Source organism: Tursiops truncatus, chromosome 21, assembly GCF_011762595.2.
Source record: "Tursiops truncatus isolate mTurTru1 chromosome 21, mTurTru1.mat.Y, whole genome shotgun sequence".
In the NCBI taxonomy this organism is placed as follows: Eukaryota; Metazoa; Chordata; class Mammalia; order Artiodactyla; family Delphinidae; genus Tursiops; species Tursiops truncatus.
Window position 1 is genome coordinate 16,678,441 of NC_047054.1, and position 19,617 is coordinate 16,698,057.

At 38.9% G+C, this 19,617-nt stretch overlaps 1 long non-coding RNA gene across 1 annotated transcript in view; it reads right to left on the bottom strand.

Moving 5' to 3' along the window:
• The window catches only part of LOC141277533 (uncharacterized), a 68,413-nt gene that overhangs the window by 1,748 nt on the left and 47,048 nt on the right, over positions 1–19,617 (bottom strand). The gene's annotated exons all lie outside the window — the stretch shown is intronic.

Consider the following 19,617-nt stretch of genomic DNA (forward strand, 5'->3'; position numbering starts at 1 on the left):
GCTCCTACCCCTCAGTCATTAGACATCACCCAAGTGAAGTTTGCCCTGTGATGTAGTCATGCTTCATTGCAGTTTCAACTAATTCTACCCTTTGGCATCTCCTTAATTCTACTCACCAACTAAAGGAAAGTCTACCAACTACCTATGGTTGTGCTGTGAAGAGTAATCAGTGAATAATATTCAATAGTATTATTTCTACAGCTTCCTACTGCATTGCATTTATGCATGTTCTTATCACATTTTTATGAGAATTATATAGTATAGCATATGGGTTTTCAATAGCATTGCTAAAAACTTCCCATATCTCTTCCTCCTTTGGCCTTACAAATTCTTTTTATTTTAACTAATACAACTAAATTATTAGTCAATGCTAACTAACCCAAGTAAATATGTATTCTATGTTGATTCATCCAACTTTTTAATTCCAGTTCCACTGGAACTGCTAACAGTTCCAAACTTGAGATGTGTCTGTTTTCAGTTAGTTCTAAAGAAGGTAGGTGCTCCCTCAATGGGCTTCTACAGCACCTTGAACTTCCTGAGTAAGAGCATCGTACTGAAATGGTCTTTCCGCTTGTCAGCTAACCTCAGTATAACACGTCCACAAAGTAATGAATATGTCCCTCTTATTCATCATTGCCATCCCAGCATCTGGGGTGGATATTCGGGTATTCAGTTGTTAAATGAATGACCATAGGTCATTTTCTGTTTGCCCTTTCTGTATGTTGTCTGTTCAGACTGCTGACACCAGTATAACTTGAACACAAAATTATCCCCACTGATCTGTTGCAAAGGAATTCAACCATGCCTTAACACACTTTGACCCTTTTCAATATCTTTTCCTAGCTGCTGTTTTCTACTCCTTGAAAGCATAACAAATCAAAGGACTTCTCTTTTTCAGTAAATTCTGAAAAATAATCATCTTACAAATCATGCCAGGTGAATCTCATTAAGCTCTTTTGCTGCAGTTAATACTAATTCATAAAAGAAAATGTCCTAAATCCTGACTTTAACAATGACAAAAGTTCAGGGACTCATAATTCAACTCACAAAATTGGGCTACATTCCTTTTGCCATGAGCACAGTGAAAGGGATTCAACTGACTGAAAGAAAACAAAAGGAAAGGTTAAGTAATTGCATATTAAATTTGTTTTGGGGTGGGGGGAGAATTTCTAATGCTATAACACAGGGATTTTTTTTTGAACTGACTTTCCCCATCTTTATTAATGACTTTGGGGAGGAGAAACAAACAGCATCTTAATAACCTCTGCAAGCAAATCACAACATCCATCTGTGCAGTGTTGTTAACATTCAGAGCTGAGAAATGAAACCAAGTAATACAGTCAGATTAGAAATGGAGGCAGGCAATAAAAATAAGATCCAGGCTATAAGGTAATATCTCTGTGGGGAAAGTTATAAAACACCTTTCTGTAATGGAAGGAAGGTCCTTGTAAAAGTATAATAGTAGAAGAGACATAGAACTGTTATAAGAAACTAAAACAGGATTTACTATGAGTGATGACAGCTGAAAAAAGAACAGTGACTGAGGTGTGGGTGGTACTAACACAGGTATCTTGTCCCACTGAGAAGTGATATGGTTGTCTCAAAAAGGACCTCGTGAATCAGCACCACAGTGTTATGCCTAGTTCTCAGGACTTCTGGTGAGAAAAATACAGAAAATTAAAGTAAATTTAGAAAACAGAAAATAGTAAGAATTAAACACCTCAATGAATAATTTATATGAAAAGATTTGAAAGGTCAGATGTGTGTGGTTTGCCTAAATAATGACTTTGGAGAGATACAACTATCTACAGATGTCTATAGAGAGTAAATATTTAAGAAAACATAAAATTACTTAGAAAGCTACAGAAAACTAATGACAATAAAGAGATAGAATGAAACTGAGGGGAAAAATTTATGATGTCTTTACTTGGATGTGGTACTAGTCTTTCAACAGACATCAAGCAAACTCCACCATGGCCAAATCTAAAGATTTTCATTATGTGATTTGGGGATATTTTATGGTACAAAAGAAAATCATAGATTCTTTGTTTTTCATTAATATCTGAGGGCACATTTTCCCCATCCTTTCTTCTTGGGCTAAACACCTGTGTTACCCAATGTGTGTTGAAAATGTGTGGAAAATATTTAAACCTCCGTTCATACTCTTAAAACGGAATATTCAACACTTCTGCACAAATATTTGTCAGTTGGGACTTACTCAAGTGTTGATGCCAAGGTTGGCGTTGGTATTATTACAATCACCTTCCAACAAGCCAGGCGGTTACTCTGTCATATGTAGAATTTACTGTACAGAACAAAGAACACTCAGGCTAGGGGTACAGGTGCTATTTTCCAGGGGTTTTCTTTGAATTCTGTTTTACCCTAACTTTTGGGCCCAAAGCCACACAATGTACAATATGCCCTAATCTTTAACCATTTGTATACACTAACAATATAACTAAAATAGATTCTAATGAAACCAGGTTTAATTTGTAAGTTAAAATCTCATTTTGTACCTAATACAAGTTTAGGACCCAGTCCCCACCCTCAAGAAATTTGTAGTCTTCTTAGAAAGAATGGATATGTACGTAAAAAAACAACTCTCCAATACAAGGTAGAAAACAATCATCAAATAAATGGGACAGAGACACAGTGAGTGTCATTAAGAGTCAAGACACAGAGAGACTTGGGGGTATGAAGCTAGCCCAAATATTGAGGGAAAACTTTCAGAAAGGATTTGGGCTCCCTATCATTTGTTTGGGTTTTTTTCCCACAAATAAATATTCAGCACCTAGCCTACTGAAACAACCTTTAAAATAGTTTAACTGTACCTGTTGAATACACACATTCATGCGTGCAGTACTTAACCTGTATGCCTACCATATACCAAGTACTATTTTTAAAACCGGAGATACAGCAAAAAACAAAATTAAAGCCCCTGATCTCATGGGGTTTACATAAGGGAGAGGGGGAGCAACCAGTAAAGAAATTTTTAAATGTGTATATAAAATATGTCAGGTTGTAAGAGGTGCTATGAAGAAGAATAAAGTAAAATAAGGGACTAGAGAATGGTGGGGGGACCATTTTAAATGAAGTGGTCAGAAAAGACTCCTCTAATGATAGGGTAATGTTAAGCTGAGGTTTGGATAAAGAGAGGAAGTGAGTCATGGTGATATTTGGTGGAAGAGCTTCCCGGGCAAAGGGTGTCACAAGTGCAAAGGCCCTGAGGCAGAAGAAGCAACCCTGCCTGACACCTTCGAGGATTACCGTGGAAGAGGGGAACATGTTGGACTTGAGAACAGGAAAGTGTCAGGGAACAAGATGATTTAAGGCCTTGTTCACTGTGGTGAGATAGTGGCTTTTACTTTGATCTGAAAAACGATTGCGAGGTTTTAAGCAGATGAAAACATGACCTGTCTCATGTTTTTAAAGGCTTACTCTGGCTGCTCAGTGAAGAATAAAATGCAGCGGACAAGAGTGAATAAATCAGAAATGAGTTAAGAAGCTGTTTCAATAATCTAGGAAAATGATTACAAAGTGAACTACAGTGAACTCAATAGATGTGGTGAGAAAAGGTGAGATTCTGAATATAGTTCAACAGTGTTTGCTGGTTGGGGTGTAAGAAACAAAGAGGAGTCAGGGTGAACCTTCTGACCTAGTAACTGGTACAGTGGAGCTGCCACTTACTGAGATCGGGAAGACTGAGGACAGAGCAGGGGTGGGGGCCGAAGAATGGGAGTGAGGGAGCAAGAATTCTCCTGTTTGTGCGGTTTGAGTTGTCTATTACTATTCCAAGCGGCAAGAATTAGCAGGCAGTTAGAGATACGAGCCTGGAGTTCAGGGTGCAGCTGGAACTAGAGATTCATATTTGTGCAGCTTTAGCACGTAGATGGCATTTAATGCCATTGGGCTTCACCAGGGATGAGCGTAGACAGCAAGAGGGCTAAGGATTGAGACCTGGGATGCTCTTGTGTTAAAAAATGAAGGTTTCTTTTACATTTTGAATCTATAAGAATTATGATACAATAGTCAAATGCTGAAACTCTGCTCAGTTCATAATAAAACAAAATTCCTATTTATCAGGTCACCAAATGGCACTTAAAGTTCAGAATTTTAGCAGGGATCACAAACCTTCTAAGAAAGGTTAAAGTCTAAACTCAGATCACTGGCCAAGACTCTGCCTTCCTTGATCCTCCCATTAGGGAATAACCACATCAATAATAACAAAAAATATATTTATGGATCACAAGGTAATGTCATAATATACTCAAAAACAGATCCATTTCGTCTACTGTACCATTGTCATGGACCTATAGCAACAAAACAGTTTGATTAGAAATACACTGTCACTCTCAAGCCAACAGTAGTTTATAGATTCAAGACAAGGACCGAGATCCAAGGAGGCTAAAAAATAATTGAGAACAAGTAGATACGAAGCTTACAAGTAACACAATCAACCAGAATCAGGCAGATAAGCCAGAGGCAGTACAAGTGGCAGGTGAAGCCAGGTAGGAAGACCAAAAACCAGGAGTGTACAAATACCAGAGAACACAACAGATGGGAGGTCCACACAGTTGAGACACCAGTCAGGTATCAGTCAATCAACTGAAGTTTAAACAAGAGGGAGGTAGCCGAGGGGTAGAGGGAAAGGCATGGAGGTCTGCAACAGGAGACAGGAGGGTGCAGGTTATTTGATTACTTTGGAGAATGAGGTGTTGAGAAAATAAGCGGAAGCCAGAACATGGAAGACTATCTAAACATATTAAAGAGTTGGCGCTTGATTCTGTATGTGTTGGGGACCCATGCAAGGTTTCTTAGTGAGGAAATGATGACATCATCACATCACATTTCAGAAAGAATATAAATTCGGGAGGGGTGGGAGGAATTTCTTAAAAATGATAAGGGTCTAAACTCACAGTGGCTGTGGAAATGGAAATAAAGTGGACAAGAGATTTTTAGAAGGCAGAATAAACAGAAACTAGAAGGGGGAATATAGGAGGGGGTGGAGGGTAAGGAGACTCACAGCTTTCTGACCTGAACAAGGTGGAAATAATAGAGACTACAGGAGTAAAAGAAATAGTCCCAGGGGTTGGGGGCGGTGGGGTAGAAGGATATATTAGGTTCCATTTTGAACAGGAGGAGGAGGAGCAAATTCAAGTAATTCATTTTGATTGTTTAAGCCAAAAAAAAGAAAAAATTGAAGCTAAACATTATAGAAGTGTCAAGAATGTTTTATGATGTTGAAGTATAGAAAGCAGGCCCAAGAAAGCAAAACATTTCACGTTTCTCTTCTGGTAAAAAAAAGAAGAAGAATTTTTCTGTTAAGGTTTATGATAACATATTGTTTCAATTAATCAAAGGTAGGCAGCATGAATTTGGATAAAACTAAAAATACAAAAAAATTAGTTGCCTTTCTGGAAAAGGTAAGTCAGTATTTCCTATGGTCTTAAATCATCCTTCAAAATGATGGGACAAATGTGATCCTATTTATTTATCTAGCCTTTTCCTTGATAAATTAAAAATTTATACAAAAATCTTAATACATCTCAAGGACACTAATACACTCCATTGCTAATCTACACTATACTAAAAGTATAAATCAAGGGAATTTAAAAACCAGACATGGTGTTCTAAAGGGAAAGATTATTCCAAAATTCTTCTGCATGCTTTAGACTAATTTCACAATTAAAATCCCTGTACTTTCTAAAATCACCCAACATTTAATAAACCATATCTATAATAATAACAATATTAGAACTTAGTTTATAAAGCACTTTCATTACCTCCCTATATTTAAGAGAACTCTACAACTGGCTCAGTATATTTATGCATATTAGAAAACAACAGTTTTGGAAGACTGCATTTATTAATGCAAATCACAAAGTTTATTTCTGACCCCTGCTATAGGTTTAAGCCCGGGAATTGGTATTGGTTATCATTTGGTCTGTAAATAAATTGCAGAAGGCAGACCATCCCCCCTGGAAGCATTAGGGTAGCAAGGCTCCAGTGCCAGAGGTGAGGTTGTAATTTAGTTCAATCATGCATGTGTTATGAGAACTCTGACAAGCTTCAGCTCATCAGAGTAAGCTTGGCAACACAAAGAAATTCTGTGAAAAAATATTGCACAAAAAGAATCGATCCTCTCTTCTTATCCTGAGATATGAAATGTGAGTTTTGTATCTCTAAAAAGCAAATGAAATAGAAATTCCGAACAAGTACAAAAGTAGGACATGTGACTAACAAAATGCCTCTCATATCTGCCTTATAAAATCCTACTCATTCTTCAGGACTAACTCAATTAGCACCTTCTCCTTGATACCAGCTCTGTTCCTCTCACCAGATACACTTGCTGACTGCGTCCTCTTGCCCAGAACACGAGGTACTGTCTCTGAGGTATTTACCCTTGCATGGTAACTGAGCACCTATGGTCAGGGACTTTCCAATTCATTTGTGACTCCCACTACAATTGTCCTGCATCAGGCACACAGAAGACACTCACATTGGTTGAACACTTTGAAACCTTGGAATGCTACACAGTCGTTCCAATATGGGTAATCATTTTTAATAACATTTTGGAAGTTCTTTTGGTGCTGACTTTTTTGATGCCTTAATATTTCCCGTGATAGCAGGTCTTGCCCTTCCAGGTTAGATCTTATTTTATTTTATTTTAGAAACTGTCAAAAGTCATACAAAATCAGGCTTATATCTCTGAACATTCTTTCTTCTTTCCCCCTTGATGCTAAGGAATGGCGTCTTCTTCCCAGGCCAGCTGCTCTAAAAATAAATGTGTTGGATGAACGAACAAGTGAATAAGTGAAGTAAACGGGATATGAAATTGTATAAGGGTTTATTTATTCAAATATGAGGGATATGGGACTTCCCTGGCTGCCCAGTGGTTAAGACTCTGAGCTTCCAATGCAGGGGGCACAGGTCCAATCCCTGGTCAGGGAACTAAGATCCCACATGCCACATGGTACGGCCAAAAAATTTAAAAAATAAATAAATAAAATAAAATTAATGAGATATTTTTTTAAATGAGGGATATGATTGCCAAACTGCTCTAACTAGGCTCTATCCTGACCTTGGCAACCTACAGCTTTGACAATGAAGAGGAAAGAGCCCTGGGTCCCTACCTGCCCCACATGTACTAAGACTTTTCCATTTGCCCAAAGAAGATGCACTTGCAGATGAGAAATAATGGTACAGAGACCTGATCATAAATGTAGGAGGAACTTTGTCCATGAATTTGACTGGGACAGAAGAGATTAAACTGGACTCTGGACTTAAAGCTACTAGACTCTCGACAAGGCAATAACTACCATCCACCTCTTATATCTGCCACGACCTTAGGCTCCAAATAACTCAGCACTAATAATGCCTTGACCAGAGATCCCAGGGACTGCCTAAGGAGCCTGCAGAGCACCATTTCCCACTCTCCTGACCTGCCTCACTTTCCTCCTAGGACCTGCAGGGGCCTCCAGCATCACAGATACCATTCCCTAGTTTCCTAACACCCAAGTCTAGCTCCTCATTTTCTAGCAAGCACCAAGCTTGATTGTGTACCTAACCTCTCAGAAGTCAGACCTCAGCATAAGCCTTGATGGAAAATCAGGGGCAGTTAAAGAGAAGGAGGGAAAGAAGGCACTGTACTGGATTTACACACATGACCACATTTAATCCACATACCAACCCTATGAGGTATGTGTTGTTGTACCCAGAAAATGGAGACTCAAAGAGCTTAAATAATTTGTCTGAAACTTCACATCTCTACTGAGAACAGAGCCTGGATTCTGAACAGTTAAATGTAGCTTAAACCAGTACGACTGACTTCATCACAAGTCTTATCACTAGCTCTGAAGACCAATCCAATAGAAGAATCTTCAAAATGCTTTATCAGCAATGATAGCATCCAGGGTTACTACTTGGGACTCATTTGAGTTTCTTCTCTATACATAAAGTCAGAATGAGGAAAAAGAATCTAAAGAGGAAGAGGCGGGAAGGGGTGGGGGGTAGGGGCCAATAGGGCTAAGGCTTACACAAGTGAACCCTAACAGATAATTTGGGGATTTTTCTTCCTTTTTTCCAGATAAATCCAATAAAGTTGTCTATATCTACTATCTAAAATCAACTTGAAATGTGCTCCCCCTCCGACCTTAGTGAATTTATAGACAGCACATAATTCAACTTTAGTTCCTATACCAAAGTTATTTCTTTCAATATTTTTGTAGTATCATTCAAAGCAAGTTTCTTACGTTATCCTTGGCAACCACAAGCAGAATGTTAACAATGCTCAACATATTAGCTCTATTAGAGAGAAAACACCATGAAACTCTAAAGACCTTGATTATTGAGGCAATGAAAAATTCATGCCCTGCTCTGCAAAGCTTTGGCAGTGGTAGTGAGACAACGTCAATGTGTACCAATGAAGTTTCCAATCTTCTGTTTCAGATAAATGGTTTTCATTTTACTGTTTGCTTGTATTTGATAAGGTTATTGGATTGATTCAAGTTGTTCACAGTGCCTTGAAGGCAAAGGATGTTATAGCATCCAGTGTCCTCACAGCTCACTAATGCTTTTCTAAGGAAGGTTCTTGTCATAATACCTGAGAGGGCAACAGAAAATACTCTGCTTCTCATCATATATTAACTTTGCTCCGGAGTAAGTAAATGTAACTACCAGAAATGCCCAATGAGAATTTCATGTTGATGCTTATGTGTGTATGCTAACCGGTAGGTAGACCACAGGAAGAGCCATGGTTCCAAGTATCAGACCACAGCAGGACAAGTATCAAAATATCTATTTTCAATATGGAGCTGAGAATGCTAATAAGAATTCTATTTTCTCCATAAGTATTGTTATGGTCTCAATGTTTGTGCCCCCCCAAAAATTCATATGTTGAAAACATAATCCCTAATGTGACGTAATAGTACTTTGAGGTGGGGCCTTTTGGAGACGATTAGGTGGAGCCCTCATGAATGTAATCAGTGTCCTTATGAAAGAGGCCCCAGACAGATCTCTCACCTCTTCCACCACGGGAGGTTACAGTGAGATGGCCATCTCTGAGGAAGCAGGCCCTCACCAGACAGTCTGCCAGCACCATGATCCTGCACTTCCCAGCCTCCAGAATTATGAGAAATAAATATGTATCATTTATAAGCCACCCAGTTTATGGTATTTTTGTTAAAGTAGCCTAAACAGATTAAAACAAGCATGAAGAAAACTATCTTGACATCTTAAAATACAGATCATTGGAAAGTAAATCCCTCTACCCTTCACATAAACAAACTGAAATTTTTGAAGTAAAACTTACCTCTTGTACTATGCAAACAGAGTAAAAGGATCAGAGAACAAATGAGGAGGAAAATGGTTTCTTTCCTTCAGGAACTTATAATCTAGAGTCAGAAGCTAATACAAAATGTTTGAGAATATTCCAAAGAAAGAGCAAAAACAAACATGAGAGAACAGATGAGAAACCAGAACTTGGGCAAATATTTCAACATAGACAAAGCAGTTCTGACTTGGGAGATCTCTAGAGCTTTTCAACATCCTCTAGAAGTTCTACCACTTGGTTCTCCATCACTGGAGAACCCCCCCCATGTCATGTCAGTTTCTTTTCCCAAAGTCCTCCACCTAATTCATTTAAATAAATATCTCTATGTGTACATGTGTGTGTGCGTGCGTGTGTGTGTGTATAAAATGCTCACTAGGAGTTAGGCACTGTTATAAGCAATGAAAATGCAACAATGACATAAAACAAAAATATTTACCCTCATTCAGATTACAGTCTAGTGGGTGAAGGCAGACGACCAACAAAATAAACATGTAAAATATATAATATCCTAGCAGGTGATAATGTGTACAGAGAAAAATTAATCAGGGAAGAGAGATTAAGAGTGCTGAGAGAGAATAGGTACAAAGTCAAATAGGATGCTCAAGGAAGGTACAGTGGCAGAATAATGGTCCCCAAACATATCCATGTCCTTATACAGCAAAAGGTCTTTGCAGATGTGATTAAGTAAAGAATCATGAGATGAGGAGATTATCATGTGTTATCCAGGTGGGCTCAATGTAATCGCAAGGGTTCTTAAAAGGGAAAGAGGCAGGTCACAGAGTCAGAGGCAGGGGGTGTGAAGATAGAGGTTGGAGTGATACAACCGTTGCCTGGAAGGGGGCCACAGGACACAGAATGCGAGCATCCCCTAGAAGTTGGAAAAGGTAAGGAAATAGATTCTTGCTGAGAGAGAATGTATGTTCTTTTAAACCACTGAATTTGTACTAATTGATTACAGCAGTAATAAGAAACTAATATAGATGATCTCACTGAGAAGGTGACATTTGAGCAAAGACTTGAAGGAGGTAAGGAACCAGGTCTACAGATATCTGGGGGAAGGGTGCTCCAGGAAAAAAGGCAAACAGTGGGCAAGGGCCTGATTGGAAACAGGGCTCTCCACGTGGAGAAGCAGAGCAATGCTGGGAGTCAGGCGAATAGGATGAGGCAGGTCAGAGAGTGGGGTGGGTCAGCTCATTTAGGGCTTTATTGGCCACTGAAGGCACTTTGGCTTATTCTGAGTGAGACACGGAGTGTAGGAGGGGCTAGGAATACTTACAGGAATTCTGAATGTTTACAAAAAGAATAAAAGTGGTGTGCTGGTAAACCATTTGTAGCATTTGCTAATTTCCATGGTGTAAATACTCCCACCATGGTTGATTTCAAGCTACCAGGTGTTTAACAACCAACTCACAAAATTCCCAAATATTTAATTATCCACCTGGGCGTGGCATCATGCACGTGATCCCCACTTGACAGTCCCACATTACCTGCCACTTGGACCAAGCAGTTTATGAGTCACCTGGTGGCAAAATATATAAGAAAGGCCTCAATAAGAATCAGTGAGAGATTAGGAACCAAGAAGGCAGAGTAGAAGGACATGCTCTCACTCTCTCTCGCGAGAACACCAGAATAACAACTAGCTGCGGGACATTCATCAACAGGAAGACACTGGACACCCACCAAAAAAGATACCGCACATCCGAAGACAAAGGAAAAGCCACAATGAGATGGTAGGAGGGGCGCAATCACAGTAAAATCAATTCCATAACAGCTGGGTAGATGGCTCACAGACTGGGGAACACTTATACCACAGAAGTCCACCCACTGGAGTGAAGATTCTGAACCCCACGTCAGGCTTCCCAATGTGGGGGTCCGGCAATGGGAGGAGGAATTCCTAGAGAATCAGACTTTCAAGGCTAATGGGATTTGATTGCAGGATTTCGACAGGACTGGGGGAAACAGAGACTCCACTCTTGGAGGGAACACACAAAGCAGTGTGCACATTGGGACCCAGGGGAAGGAGCAGTGACCCCAGGGGAGACTTAACCAGACCTACCTGCTAGTGTTGGAGCGTCTTCTGCAGAGGTGGGGGGTGGCTGTGGCTCACCGTGGGGACAAGGACACAGGCAGCAGAAGCTCTGGGAAGAACTCCTTGGCGTGATCCCTCCCAGAGGCCACCATTAGCCTCACCAAAGAGCCCAGGTAAGCTCCAGTGTTGGGTTACCTCAGGCCAAACAACCAAAAGGGAGGGAACCCAGCCCCACCCATCAGCAGTCAAGCGGATTAAAGTTTTACTGAGCTCTGCCCACCAGAGCAACAGTCAGCCCTACCCACCACCAGTCCCTCCCATCAGGGAACTTGCACAAGCCTCTTAGATAGCCTCATCCACCAGAGGGCAGACAGCAGAAGCAAGAAGAACTACAATCCTGCAGCCTGTGGAAAAAAAAACATTCACAGAAAGATAGACAAGATGAAAAGGCAGAGGGCTATGTACCAGATGAAGGAACAACATAAAACCCCAGAAAAACAACTAAATGAAGTGGAGATAGGCAACCTTACAGAAAAAGAATTCAGAATAATGATAGTGAACATGATCCAGGACCTTGGAAAAACAAAGGAGGCAAAGATGGAGAAGATGCAAGAAATGTTTAACAAAGACCTAGAAGAATAAAAGAACAAATGAACAGAGATGAATAATACAATAACTGAAATGAAAACTACACTAGAAGGAATCAATAGCAGAATAACTGAGGCAGAAGAATGGATAAGTGACCTGGAAGACAGAATGATGGAATTCACTGCTGTGGAAAAAAATAAAGAAAAAAGAAGGAAAAGAAATGAAGACAACCTAAGAGACCTCTGGGACAACATTAAACGCAACAACATTTGCATTATAGGAGTCCCAGAAGGAGAAGAGAGAGAGAAAGGACCTGAGAAAAAATTTGAAGAGATTATAGTCGAAAACTTCCCTAACATGGGAAAGGAAATAGCCACCTAAGTCCAAGAAGCGCAGAGAGTCCCATACAGGATAAACCCAAGGAGAAACACGCCGAGACACACAGTCAAATTGGCCAAAATTAAAGACAAAGAAAAATTATTGAAAGCAGCAAAGGAAAAATGACAAATAACATACAAGGGAACTCCCATAAGGTTAACAGCTGATTTTGCAGCAGAAACTCTACAAGCCAGAAGGGAGTGAGTGGCATGATATACTTAAAGTGATGAAAGGGAAGAACCTACAACCAAGATTACTCTACCCGGCAAGGATCTCTTTCAGATTCGATGGAGAAATCAAAAGCTTTACAGACAAGCAAAAGCTAAGAGAATTCAGCACCACCAAACCAGGTCTACAGCAAATGCTAAAGGAACTTCTCTGAGTGGGAAACACAAGAGAAGAAAAGGACCTACAAAAACAAACCCATAGCAATTAAGAAAATGGTCACAGGAACATACCTATCAATAACTACCTTAAATGTGAATGGATTAAATGCTCCCACCAAAAGACGCAGGCTCACTAAATGGATACAAAACAAGACCCATATATATGCTGTCTACAAGAGATCCACTTCAGACCTAGGGACACATACAGACTGAAAGTGAGGGGATGGAAAAAGATATTCCATGCAAATGGAAATCAAAAGAAAGCTGGAGTAGCTATTCTAATATCAGATAAAATAGACTTTAAAATAAAGGATGTTACAAGAGATAAGGAAGGACACTACATAATGATCAAGGGATCAATCCAAGAAGAAAATATAACAATTATAAATATATATACACCCAACATAGAACCACCTCAATACATAAGGCAACAGCTAACAGCTATAAAAGAGGAAATCGACAGTAACACAGTAATACTGGGGGACTTGAACACCTCACTTACACCAATGGACAGATCATCCAAAATGAAAATAAATAAGGAAAGAGAAGCTTTAAATGACACAACAGACCACATAGATTTAATTGATATTTATAGGACATTCCATCCAAAAACAGCAGATTACACTTTTTTCTCAAGTGAGCACAGAACATTCCCCAGGATAGATCACATCGTGGGTCACAAATCAATCCTCAGTAAATTTAAGAAAATTGAAATCATATCAAGCATGTTTTCTGACCACAACGCTATGAGATTAGAAATGAATTACAGGGAAAAAAACGTACAAAACACAAACACATGGAGGCTAAACGATACGTTACTAAATAACCAAGAGATCACTGAAGAAATCAAAGAGGAAATCAAAAAATACCTAGAGACAAATGACAATGAAAACACGACGATCCAAAACCTATAGGATGCAGAAAAATCTGTTCTAAGAGGGAAATTTATAGCTATACAAGCCTACCTCAAGAAACAAGAAAAATCTCAAATAAACAATCTAACCTTGCACCTAAAGGAACTAGAGAAAGAAGAACAAACAAAACCCAAAGTTAGCAGAAGGAAAGAAATCATAAAGATCACAGCAGAAATAAATTAAATAGAAACAAAGAAAACAATAGCAAGGATCAATAAAACTAAAAGCTGGTTCTTTGAGAAGATAAACAAAATTGATAAACCATTAGCCAGACTCATCAAGAAAAAGAGGAAGAGAATTCAAATCAATAAAATTAGAAATGAAAAAGGAGAAGTTACAGCAGACACTGCAGAAATACAAAGCATCCTAAGAGACTACTACAAGCAACTCTATGCCAATAAAATGGACAACCTGGAAGAAAAGGACAAATGCTTAGAAAGATATAACCTTCTAAGACTGAACCAGAAAGAAACAGAAAATATGAACAGACCAATCACAAGCAATGAAATTGAAACTGTGATTCAAAATCTTCCAAGAAACAAAAGTCCAGGACCAGATGGCTTCACAGGTGAATTCTATCAAACATTTAGAGAAGAGCTAACACCCATCCTTCTCAAACTCTTCCAAAAAACTGCAGAGGAAGGAACACTCCCAAACTCATTCTATGAGGCCACCATCACCCTGATACCAAAACCAGACAGAGGTACTACAAAAAAAGAAAATTACAGACCAATATCATGGACGAATATAGATGCAAAAATCCTGAACAAAATACTAGCAAACAGAATCTGACAACACATTAAAAGGATCATACACCATGATCAAGTGGGATTTATCCCAGGGATGCAAGAATTCTTCAATATATGCAAATCAATCAATGTGATACACCATATTAACAAAGAGAAGAATAAAAACCATATGATCATCTCAATAGATGCAGAAAAAGCTTTTGACAAAATTCAACACCCATTTATGATAAAAACTCTCCAGAAAGTGGGCATAGAGGGAACCTACCTCAACATAATAAAGGCCATATGTGACAAACCCACAGCAAACATCATTCTCAATGGTGAAAAACTGAAAGCATTTCCTCTAAGATCAGGAACAAGATAAGGATGTCCACTCTCACCACTATGATTCAACATAGTTTTGGAAGTCCTAGCCACGGCAATCAGAGAAGTAAAAGATATAAAACGAATACAAATTGGAAAAGAAGAAGTAAAACTGTCACTGTTTGCAGATGACATGATACTATACATAGAGTATCCTAATGATGCCACCAGAAAAATACTAGGGCTAATCAATGAATTTGGTAAAGTTGCAGGACACAAAATTAATGCACCGAAATCTCTTGCATTCCTATACACTAATGAAAAATCTGAAAGAGAGATTAAGGAAACAGTCCCATTTACCACTGCAACAAAAAGGATAAAATACCTAGGAATAAACCTACCTCAGGAGACAAAAGACCTGTATGCAGAAAACTATAAGACACTGATGAAAGAAATTAAAGATGATACCAACAGATGGAGAGATATACCATGTTCTTGGATTGGAAGAATCAATATTATGAAAATGACTCTACTACCCAAAGCAATCTACAGATTCAGTGCAATCCCTATCAAATTACCAATGGGATTTTCTATGGAACTAGAACAAAAAATTCTTAAAATTTCTTTGGAGACACAAAAGACCCCACATAGCCAAAGAAGTCTTGAGGGAAGAAAACGGAGCTGGAGGAAGCAGACTCCCTGACTTCAGAATATACTACTAAGTTACAGTAATCAAGACAATATGGTACTGGCACAAAAACAGAAACATAGATCAATGGAACAAGATAGAAAGCCCAGAGATAAACCCACAAACCTATGGTCAACTAATCTATGACAAAGGAGGCAAGGATATGCAATGGAGAAAAGGCAGTCTCTTCAATAAGTGGTGCTAGGAAAACTGGACAGCTACATGTAAAAGAATGAAATTAGAACACTCCCTAACACCATATACAGAAATAAACTCAAAATGGATTAGAGACCTAAATGTAAGACCCGACACTATAAAACTCTTAGAGGAAAACATAGGAAGAATACTCTTTGACATAAATCACAGCAAGGTCTTTTTTGATCCACCTCCTAGAGTAATGGAAATAAAAACAAAAATAAACACATGGGACCTAATGAAACTTCAGAGCTTCTGCACAGCAAAGGAAACCATAACAGGGCGAAAAGACAACCCTCAGAATGGGAGAAAATATTTGCAAACAAATCAACGGACAAAGGATTAATCTCCATAATATATAAACAGCTCATGCAGCTCAACATTAAAAAAACAAACAACCCAATCCATAAATGGGTAGAAGATCTAAATAGACATTTCTCCAAAGAGGACATACAGATGGCCAAGAAGCACATGAAAAGCTGCTCAACATCATTAATTATTAGAGAAATGCAAATCAAAACTACAATGAGGTATCACCTCACACCAGTTAGAATGGGCATCCTCAGAAAATGTACAAACCACAAATACTGGAAAGGGTGTGGAGAAAAGGGAACCCTCTTACACTGTTGGTGGGAATGTAAATTGATACAGCCACTATGGAGAACAGTATGGAGGTTCCTTACAAAACTAAAAATAGAATTACCATATGACCCAGCAATCCCACTACTGGGCATATACCCAGAGAAAACCATCATTCAAAAAGACACATGCACCCCAATGTTCATTGCAGCACTATTTACAATATCCAGGTCATGGAAGCAACCTAAATGCCCATCGACAGACGAATGGATAAAGAAGATGTGGTAGATACATACAATGGAATATCACTCAGCCATAAAAAGGAACAAAATTGGGTCGTTTGTAGAGATGTGGATGCATCTAGAGACTGTCATACAGAGTGAAGTAAGTCAGAAAGAGAAAAACGAATATCGTATGTTAGCGCATATATGTGGAACCTAGAAAAATGGTACAGATGAACTGGTTTGCAGAGCAGAAGTTGAGACACAGACGTAGAGAACAAACGTATGGACACCAAGGGGGGAAAGCGGCGTGGGGCTGGCGGGGGGGTGGTTGTGGTGGTGGTGGGATGAATTGGGAGATTGGGATTGACATGTACACACTGATGTGTATAAAATTGATGACTAATAAGAACCTGCTGTATAAAAAAATAAAGTAAAATTCAAAAATTAAAAAAGAAACTGAATGGGTGATGGAAGTCAGAATAGTATTTACCCTTAGAAGAGGGGTGAGATTGTCTAGAAAGAAGCGCAAGCAGGCTTCTGGGGTTCTGGTTACAAAAGTGTATTTATTTTGTGAAAATTCATTGAGTGTTACTTTAAATCTGTGTACTTTTCCATATTTAACAACTCTTACATTTTTAAAACATGAATGGACTGGATTACAATCTTTGATCCTCCAGTTAATAGCTACACTTCAGGTTCCCCACCTTTAAAAAAAAGCGAAAAACAATAATACCTATTTTGTCTGATTATTGTGGCAATTAATAGAGAAAAAAGAGTTAAGCATTCAACATGCCAGGCCTAGTTTAAACACTTAATAATTTTATTAACAATAATAATAATCGATTATCTGGAGAGTTACCTTTTTTTACAGCAACTGTTAAGATATGGTTATTATTAGCAATAACAATAGCATGAGTACATTTAAGAAATCAAAATTATTAAGACAGAGCAAAAATATCTACATACTAGATCTTCACTAATGTTTAGAATTACATAGTAACCAAGAGATGCCACTTTAATTTTCTGACAGCAGAAACCCCCCCCCCTAAAAAAAAAAAAAAAAAAAGAATCAGTGAGAAGATACCCAAGTTTGACAAATGCAAGATTTTGGAATCTAATTTCTCTTTACCTGCTCTGCCTCATATTAAACGATGAGTTAAAAAGAAGCACTCTTACTTTCTTATCAGAATGTTGCCATTAAACAAACAGAAGACATACTGAACTATATTCAGTCTTGCCTATTTTTCACAGAAACAGTATCAGAGGCCAGCTTCATAAAAGGAGCTATTGGAGCCCGGAGATGGAAACAACCTAAGTGCCCGTCATCGGATGAATGGATAAAGAAGATGTGGCACATATATACAATGGAATATTACTCAGCCATAAAAAGAAACGAAATTGAGCTATTTGTAATGAGGTGGATAGACCTAGAGTCTGTCATACAGAGTGAAGTAAGTCAGAAAGAAAAAGACAAATACCGTATGCTAACACATATATATGGAATTTAAGAAAAAAATGTCATGAAGAACCTAGGGGTAAAGCAGGAATAAAGACGCAGACCTCTTAGAGAACGGACTTGAGGTTATGGGGAGGGGGAAGGGTGAGCTGTGACAGGGCGAGAGAGAGTCATGGGCATATACACAGTAACAAACGCAGTAAGGTAGATAGCTAGTGGGAAGCAGCCGCATGGCACAGGGATATTGGCTCAGTGCTTTGTGACAGCCTGGAGGGGTGGGATGGGGAGGGTGGGAGGGAGGGAGACGCAACAGGGAAGACATATGGGAACATATGTTTATGTATGACTGATTCACTTTGTTATAAAGCAGAAACTAACACACTATTGTAAAGCAATTATACCCCAATAAAGATGTTAAAAAAAAAAAAAAGGCCATGCAAAAAAAAAAAAAAAAAAAAAGGAGCTATTGGGTAAAAAAAATAAAAAGTTTTAATATACATTGGATCAAACAGAGGGGAAAAAGTAGATGGAGAGGAAAGAAGAAAGCAGGCTTGGCCAAGCCAGTAAATGAAGCTAGACTTAGGAGGCACCAGGAGAAAAAGTAACTCTGCCATGGAAGTATTCAATCTTAGAGTTTTAAGAGAGCAGAGAGACTGTTTAGTCCAACACGATATTTCACACTAGAGGAAAGTGAAATGTATATCCAGAAGCAAGATCCAAATTCAAGATGGCTTGAATAGACATCATATCTGTATTATGTCCTAGGAAAAACATGATCATAGGGACATTTCTGTTATAGAGAAGAGCATTCCACATTCTTTCTCTGGTGTAAGAAGCCAGTATGGAACTAATCAAGATTCCTGAATTAATGTAATTTAATGCAACTCAGCACCCTCACTTAAACCATGCTCCTTCATTAAAGTGGGTGGAAGGTAGATGACTGAAGTGGAGGGTGGTTAAGCATCCGGACCCCAGGGGAAGCTGCAGGGTGCAAAGGGGAGAAACAGAATAGTAGAGGTGGAGAAAGGATGTGAAGCCGTCAATTTCCCTCACTGCTCCTGGCCGCTGGAGTTATGAGCCTGAGATCTTCACTGGGCCTCAGAGTAGCTTCTGGCTCTATTCATTACTCTTTCCCCATCCCCAGCTTTAGCAAAAATAAAGACATTTTTGACATACAAATGCCTGACTGAATGGTGGGATTTTAGGGATCCTCCACTCTCCAGGGAGTCATATGGGTTAATAGCCAATAATCCTGGAGATTATTTGGTATCCTACAGCAAATTTTGATTTTCTCTTAATGCCTAGCTGAGGTAGGTAGAGGGTTGAAGTGAGAAGAGGAAGAAACAGAGCTGGCTTTGATGCGTGGAGCTCTTCAGAAGCAATCAGGCATAAACTGGAAACCAAGAGGGATTTTGGAACAGCTCTGAAAGGACAGCTTGAAAGCAGAAGAAGGTACCTGGGGGACACTGATGCCCAAGACTCAGCTGATAGTGGAGCCCAAGCAATGTGTTAAATTTTATTGTGATAAATATAAATAGAGAAAATTTATCATTTTAACCATTTGTAAGTGAATATTTCGGTGGCATTAAGTGCATTCAAAACGCTTTGCAACCATCACCACTATCCATCTCCAGAACTCTTTCATCGTGCCAAATAGAGACCCTGTACCCATTAAACAATAACTTCCCATTCCCACGTTCCCCCAGTCCCTGGTAACCTTTATTCTACTTTCTGTCTCTATGAATTTACCTATTCTAGGCACCTCATGTAAGTGGAATCATACAATATTTGTCTTTT